Raw genomic sequence first — 8,046 nt, forward strand, 5'->3', positions numbered from 1 at the left:
TTCCCTTCTGCTACCATCTGAAGGAGAAGTTACAGTTGTCCTAGGCATTGGGTGCATTTCCCCTCTTCATTTGTTAAAGTCATAGTTTTAGCCTCCGACTTTGTTATGCAGGAGACATTTTGCTTTGGTAAGGCTCTTTTTCAGAAAGGGACAACATTCACTGAAGATTTAAAACAAAATTGTTCTGTTAATACATTGAGAAAAAGCAAACACAGCAACGCTTTATTACTGCCATGGGAGAAGTGAATATGGGCTTGACTTTAATGTTGGCTGCTGGAGGGTAGGGGGCTAGTCAGAATGCTTTATAGTTGCCGTGCAAGGCAGAGCAAGCTGCCTTCTCTGCCTCGCACGGTACAGGAAGGACAGAGCAAGCTTCAAGAGATCCTTTTTCTATCTGTTAGGCTCATCCTGCCCTCACACAGAGCTGCATTTCAAGTTGCAGCCAGTACTTGAGCATCCTGGCTGTCATTGACATGTCTTGGCTCTGTAATGAATGAACGAGCACAGAGCAGTTGAGGTGAGAAGCAATTAACTTGATCGTTACAGGAGAGCTAAGAAAAGCAGGGATAATGCTTCTGAACGGTGTTATTATCACTCTGAAGTACAGAACAGATGTGTGAGTGCTGAGGTTTGTGGCTTGCCAAGCCCACCCTTCTCCCAGTTCTGGTTGTCAGACGTTTTGAAACAGTAAAAAAAGGCATGCTTCTAGGGTTGTCACAAGACAAGGACACACTACAGCCTGCCTGAAGAAGCAAGTTGCTATTCCACTGCGGCCTGGCAAAACCTGCTGTAATAACTAAGGAAAAATAATGGAGAAAAATACAGCCATTATCACCATCATAAATGTATGAGTCACTCTGTAGCTGATGTTCTCAGGATGGCATGCACAATGAAAAAATACATAAAAAGGCTTCAACCTTATAGTCTGTACAGTGCCTTCCAGGTACAAAGGAAGTGGTGGATCTCTCTCCTCTGAGATTGCAGACCAACCTTTTGAGCTGGAGGAGCAGATGTAACCATGGATCCCAGTTCCTCCCTGTGCGATGGAAAGCTGAGCAATTATTCCTGGAACTCTGACTCAGGGAAGGGGGAAAACATGTGCTAGAGTCATGCCGGGGGTTGGGAAAGAGGAAAAACATCTTCCTCTCCCTCCTGAATTCTACCCTGTCAGCAAGAACCAACAGGGGCTTAGATGAAATGGGGCCTCTGATATCAGATGTTTTCTCAGAGTGCTTCAGATCATTCTCTACATTAACCTGTATGGGATGATGGATTGTGAAGGGAAAGAACCAACTTGGAAAAGGGTAGCTGGTAGCATACAGACCTCTAGGAGATAATGAACTAATTAGAGGGACTAGTACTTAGTTTCTTTTAACCCCTTTATAAGATTATTTAAAATGCTATTTTAAACTAGATCTATGAATCTTCCTATGGCTGCTTTGCAAATAACACTAACCAATGGTTTATTTGACCCATGGGTTATTGAATACTGGCATGCTGTGATGTGTGAACCCACCCATGATAACAAAGTATGGTTTGCTTAACTGCATAAGAAACTCTAAGAATGAACCTATAGTATGTTGTTGGGTTATTAATTCTGGGTTATATAAATTCTGGGTTGACATTATGTCTGAACCTAAAATCATGGATTGTTTTGCCAGGCAGCAGCCAACAATGATAAAGAAGTCACCACTGTACATGCCAATACTATAGTGCTGCAAAGTCATTTTGGATACAGGAGGCAGCAGGTGAAAAGGGAGGGAAACAACCCAGGGATCTTTGGGGAAAAACCCCTATGGTTGTCTATCAGACAAATCTTGAGTAGGGTAACATACCTTGGCTTAATTATGGGTTACGTAAACCACAGATTAATGTTATGTGCAAATCCTATCAGTGAGTGGGTTCAGATAACACTTCAAACTATGTAGCCACCTGGCTGTATGAAGTTGCCTCATAATCACACTGGCTGGTGGGGCTGGGGATGAGGGATTTCTCTCCATTCTCCGGGGAGCAGGTGATTGTACTGGCCAGCAGAGACACATGGCGAGGGGAGGTGTGTTCTCCTGTGCTTCCTGTTTCACTATGCCCTCTCCCCAGGGCCTCTGCCAAGTGGGGGTGAGGAGGGGAAGCAATGCGTGCTGAGCTGTTCTGCTGGCCTTCCTCATGACTCATTCTTGCCAACCATGGCCAAAGCTGGGTAGTCCTTTGTACTACCTACACAAGCACCAAACAAGGCTTGAATGGGAGGTATGTTGCAGATCCTGATGGCTTTCCCCAATATTTCTGCCAAGGGGAGTGCAGGACTACTTGGGAACAATTCTGCTCTTCCAGCATTGGCGGGAGCACAGAGGGATAGCCAATGACAGCTGCTCAGAGTGGTGTTTGGCCAGAACCATTTGCACATTTATTTACGTATTTCATTTTTTAGACTGCCCAATAGCGTAGAACAGTAATCCTTTCTGCCACTCTTGGCAAGGAACGGCCTTACCTTTTGATTTGTATGTTATGTCAGCTTGTTCAGGTTTAATTTGTTAAACTGCAGTTACCCATTCTGTAGAAGAAGGAAAAGGACTAATGGATAGTAAGGTGATGTGAATTGTCAATCTATATAGACCAGGAATGTCTCTGTTCATTCTTCAGATTGCCTACAAGCTTATGACAATTGTTTGTTCAGTTTCTCTTGTGTTCTCCACTCTTTCTTCTGTTTGCTTTTTTTTGCTAATTACCTGCCTTATACATGGCACAAAGGATGGCAGCTGCTTCCATGGCTGAAAGCAGAATTTACTTACAAAACAACCCCAAAACAAAGCCCATTGAATATTAAATAACCCAAACACCAATCATGAGTGTGATTGAAGAAATGAATTTGTATTTTAATCTCTGCTATTGAAATAAATGAATTGTATAGATGTTAATGGCTGGCTGCAGTATTCCCACCATTCAGGAAGTCCAAATCATGTTGCTTTAATTTGTATACTTTATTTTTTAGTAACAGTATGCCTTTGATAAGACTTGTTACAGTGAAAATGGAGTTGGTTCATTTTAGAGTTGTGCCTGCCTTTTTCACAGGTAGCATTTAGGTGTAAGATTTACAGCTACTTCGGCATATGCCCTGCAAACATGCACATCAACAGGGGATAGTAGTTCGAGGAGCAAACAAGTTAGCACTGAGAAGTTCAATTACTTTCTGAAAAATATCAATAATGTAGCTGGAAGAAAGAAGAAACAACAGGCCACTTCCCTATATTGGCTGTATTCTCCAGATGCCCACAGAGGCCAGTTTCCAGCAGTAAGAAAGCAATAACTATAAATGGGGCTCAGTGGAAAGATGTAGCAATACGGCTCTCTGTTTGAAATTTTACCAAAGCTCTTGTCACCGGACTCTGCAAAACTAAATGCCATGGTGCTGCAGACTATTTTATTTTGGACTGCTGCTGTTATCCTTGGTGGGTATCGGGGGGTGGCTGATGATCTAAGGGTCTCTGTCATGGTAAGGATGCTGGTTTCTTGCATCACTTTTTGATAGAAAACAGTTGCTTTCTGACCTTCATCTCTGTCGAAGTTCATTTCAAGTCTATGGTACACTCTGAGATCCCACTTGATACTCTTGAAGGAAGCCTAGCTGTTGGAGAGAGTGAAGTAATTGTATTTTGTAAATAATAACTTCTGCATTATTTTTAATTCACAATTAAGGTTGTGCTAGTTAATTAAAAGGCTGCGTTTGAGGTTATTGGAATGTGGTTCTGTGATTCCTCCACTCTACTTCCTGTCCAGGAGGTATTGTCAGCTGTGGAAGTCATAGTCTGAGGCATAGTTTTAGGCTGGGCAAAGAGAAGGTAAGTGAGGCAGTTTACAAGCTGTGAAGTCAGACTCAAGAACTGACAGAACCTTTGCTTCAGATGGGATAGCATTTCAGAAATCAGTGCTTCCAGAATACCCCTCCAACTTTCTTTAGAGGAATAAAAATATTGATATTATATGTGGTTGAAAAAGAACTTGGAAAATGCAACTAGCTATTGGATCATGTTGTTTTATAGATTATAACAGCAACACTTCTTCAAGAAAGGTTTCAATACCACATTAGATGGGTTCTGAAAATACAATAAAATGTAATGATAAACTGCTTGCAATATAATATACATTTTATCTGAGTCAATAAGTGAAAGAAAAAGAAATATTTTAATAAACATTTATGGAAGGTACACTCATTCATACATGGTTCCTATGTTGCTCCATTAATTTTAATGAAGAAATTAGCTATATAACTAGAAATATATTTTCATTTCATATATAAAGATTGTATTTATTATTATTGACTTGTTCTTTGGCTTACTCTGAAATGCTTAGCTGTATGTATTTGCCAATATGCTTTTATGAGAAATTACAATGCTGCAATATAGTATCACTGAAGATCTCACAGTCCAATGCATTTTGTCTGCTTGTTTGCATGTTTTGCTTATGATTATTGCCATGTAGTCTTTTTGAGTGATGTAATATTTTTTTAAAATGAGACTACCATGTTGGGATATGTACTTTAAATATGTACATTTATTCTATCTTTTAAATGCATTATATATCCCACTTTGACAAGGTTTTTTGTTTGCTGTTTTTATTATGGGACAACTTTGTCTTGTTGCTGTTTACAGTAAGTACAGGCTTTTACATCCAGCGAACGTTAAACAATACTTTTCCTCCCATAAGGCTGAGATTTGACTGGTCAGGCAAAGCCCTTTGAAAGGCACTTCATGTAAGTAAGCAACTGCATTCCAGTATTGTGTTTACTCAGAAGTAGATTTTGTAGAGTTCAGTGGTAAGGAAGGGTATATAGGATCCCATCCTTAATTGATTTGAAATAGACATATAGCAACATATAGGAATTAGTGGGTATGAAAGTTCAAAGAGGGAGGGGTATTATAATATTCATGGAAAAAACAGCAGTCCCTGGAAAGGCATGTCTGCCCTTGATAAAAATACCATGGGATTTAAAGAACCCCTGCTCCCCTAAGCTTTGCACTGCATCTTTGATCGAATACTATCAGCAGTGAATGTTCAATCACATTTTGATAAGTGGAAAGAGGAGGACTGTTGTGAGATTCCGCCTGCTCTCCTGCACTTCTTTGCGTAGCGATGCCAATTGCTGCACGGTGTACTGCAATCCCTACTAAAAGGTTCTTGGTAATGGGACTATGAGAAAGCAGTGATGAAGAAGTGGTGGAAGGCCTCTGACTGCAGATCTCCTCCTCGTGTGTGTGTGCTTTAATCCAGTGTTTTAAAATTTTGGAAAGCTCACTGCTTTTCTTATTTAATATAAATAATAACTACAGCAGGACAACGAAGCAGCTGATTTTGGCTGTCATGCCAGGGTAGCAGTTTGCTAGCTTTTTAATTTATTGTAGTATATTTATTGCCATGGAGAGGAGGGGCACTTGTGGGATTTTCTGCCTCAGGTGCCAAACTAATATGACCAGACTTGGGTACTACAATTGCACACCTTGAGGTGAAGGTGGCACATCACTTTATGTTCTACATCAGCCAACATAGTACCTTTTTCTAGAGTGAATCTCTTTCCAACTCCCAAACTAAGAGAAAGCTTATAGTGGCCTTAGTAGAATGCTGTGCCCACATGTGGAATATGCCCACAAGTTCAACATCCACAGCATGTGGGACGGCTTTCCTCAACTTGATGTCCTTGGGAAATTTTGGACTCTGACTCCCATCAGATCCAGCTAGCATGTTCAGTGGTCAGGAATGTTAGGAGCTGGAATCTGCACCATCTGAAGGGTACTAGGTTGGGCAAACTCATGTCATTTCTGCGCCTCCAGACATTGGGCCTGTGCAGTTTGGATGGATATAAATAAGCCTCATTTAAATGCCATGTCCTCCTAATTCAAGGGTAGACAATTTCTGGGGGTTCAGGCACTTATTTCCCCCAAAATCCCCACAGGGCACAACCTCCAGCAGCAAATTACTGTGCTGCTGAATTGCCACTGTAATTCGGTGATGCTGTGGCATCTCCTTTAAAGCAAACCACACTGGGAGTGTGGACCTTGTTTTGAAAAAAAAAAAAAAGCTTTTTGCTACAGTTCTGCTGAATTTTAAAATCAAATTTGGTTTCACAGCAGCAGGGCAGTACTGGGGGGCTGAGGGCTGTATTCATGGGTGTGAAGCAAGCTTATGAGCAGGGCAGGCTCACTCAGGGCAAGAGTGTGCTTGTGCTTCCTCACAGGGCCTCAACATTGTACACTTTGGATGTGCAAGTCAAGTTGCTTCAAGTCCCATTGAATGGAATTACTTGTGCAATAATATTCACTTTGGAACATGCTTGTGGTCTAGCAATGGTAGGGACACTACATTAATTCTTTTTTTAAAAGCATATGAAGAGATTCAGCAGTGGATCTTTACTACACCCTGCATAACTTCTCAGAAAAATCTTTTTACTACTGCTAAGATTTAAACTTTTAGCAAGAGTTCTGCAATTCCTCTTGCACAGGCTTGCTAAAGCAGGCAAGGCACGGAAAAACTGCCCTTGTTGTAAGGCAGTGACAGTCACTTGCCTGCCATTTGAGGAAAATGAATTATCCATGGCATTGCTGAAGAAGATTAATAAAAGTGGCCACTGTCGAGTTCTGCTTATTTTAGCTTGGCACGGCATGCCCTTGTGTACTCCCAGGGCTCTGAACATTCCAATGAAAGGAGCAGCATGACTTGTGTTTTAAGCCGGGTGGCTGTATTAGTGCCGCTTTGATGACTCAGCTTCATACAGTCAGGAGTGCAACGGAGGTTAAGTTGCTTTAGGCTGTGCTTGGCCCAGCTCAACTTTGAATTGTGACTTTTTGCTGCTGACTAGCTTTTGTGCCCTTTTGCAGCCCAAGAGATGTCGAAAAGAGAAAATGATTCCCAATTACATACAGAGGAGGCAACACTTCTCTGGGTAGATCGTGAAAAACATCCAAGTCAAGTAACTCACAAAGCTTATGCAATCCCTTTAGGATGAATGTTCCAGTTGACCTCAGAATGACCTGCTTTGCAACATGCCAGGGCACGAGTTCCTTTTGCACAAATGGGATTTGTATGACTTAATGAAAGCCATTTATGGTAGGATGCTGTGTCCCCATGATTGCTTCCACTGAGCTGATTCCTGCACAACAGTTTGTCTTCCGGTCTTCTGAATTCACAGATGAAGTAGAGATGGCTGAAAGGAGTAGCCTTCAAAATGCTTATGCCTGGGACCCCAACGTGGAACCACCTTAGATTACAGTCCATCCATCCTTCTACATTTTTTGGTAAAGCGGAAGAAGGTGGTTAGCTTGTCGTACAACTGCATTGTTCATTATGAATATCAGTTGAAAAACAGTGGCTTAGATAAAGTGTTCTGCATGAGCATGTGAACGATCTGTTATGTCAGACACCTGTCTTTGGGATCTCAGTAGATGTGTGTCCAAAGCTAGGTTGAAGAGGACTGGAGCAACTGAAAGAAAGTAGGGCTGACTGCAATGCTGAACAGGTGGCTTAGAATGCAGCTTTTCATCACAGGTTCCCCTTGGCAGTTTCAGTAGGTATATTTGGGGGTTTACTTTGGGGACCATATATTACTTCAGAATATATGAACAAGAACTGGAGATAGGAATGCCAATTCCAATACAGGACGCCGGTCCTATATGACCGCCCACTGGTGGCTTGATAAATTGTTTACATCCCCCTAGACTGGAAAAACATCCTGGGAGTGCAGAAACACCGTAGTTATCCAGCACCTGGTAGGCCACAATATATGGCTAGAAAGCTGCATTCGGCTGTTGAAGCACAGATTAAGGCCTTTTATTGTTATATAGATACATATTTTTATTGTTACACCACCTTTCTGTCATAGTCATCAAGGCATGTACAGCAATCAATAACCATAAATACAATAGAATCAATGAAACATTGAAAACACTAAGACATCAATAACAGCCTTTCTTTCATGAATGAAAGCTTTTAAAGGCCAAGTTAAAAAGATGTGTAATTTGATTCCAGAGTGAATAGAATAGACTCTATTTTGCTGAAATC

The sequence above is a fragment of the Varanus komodoensis genome, unplaced genomic scaffold (genome assembly GCF_004798865.1).
Source record: "Varanus komodoensis strain SLA01 unplaced genomic scaffold, ASM479886v1 scaffold4, whole genome shotgun sequence".
Taxonomy (NCBI): domain Eukaryota; kingdom Metazoa; phylum Chordata; class Lepidosauria; order Squamata; family Varanidae; genus Varanus; species Varanus komodoensis.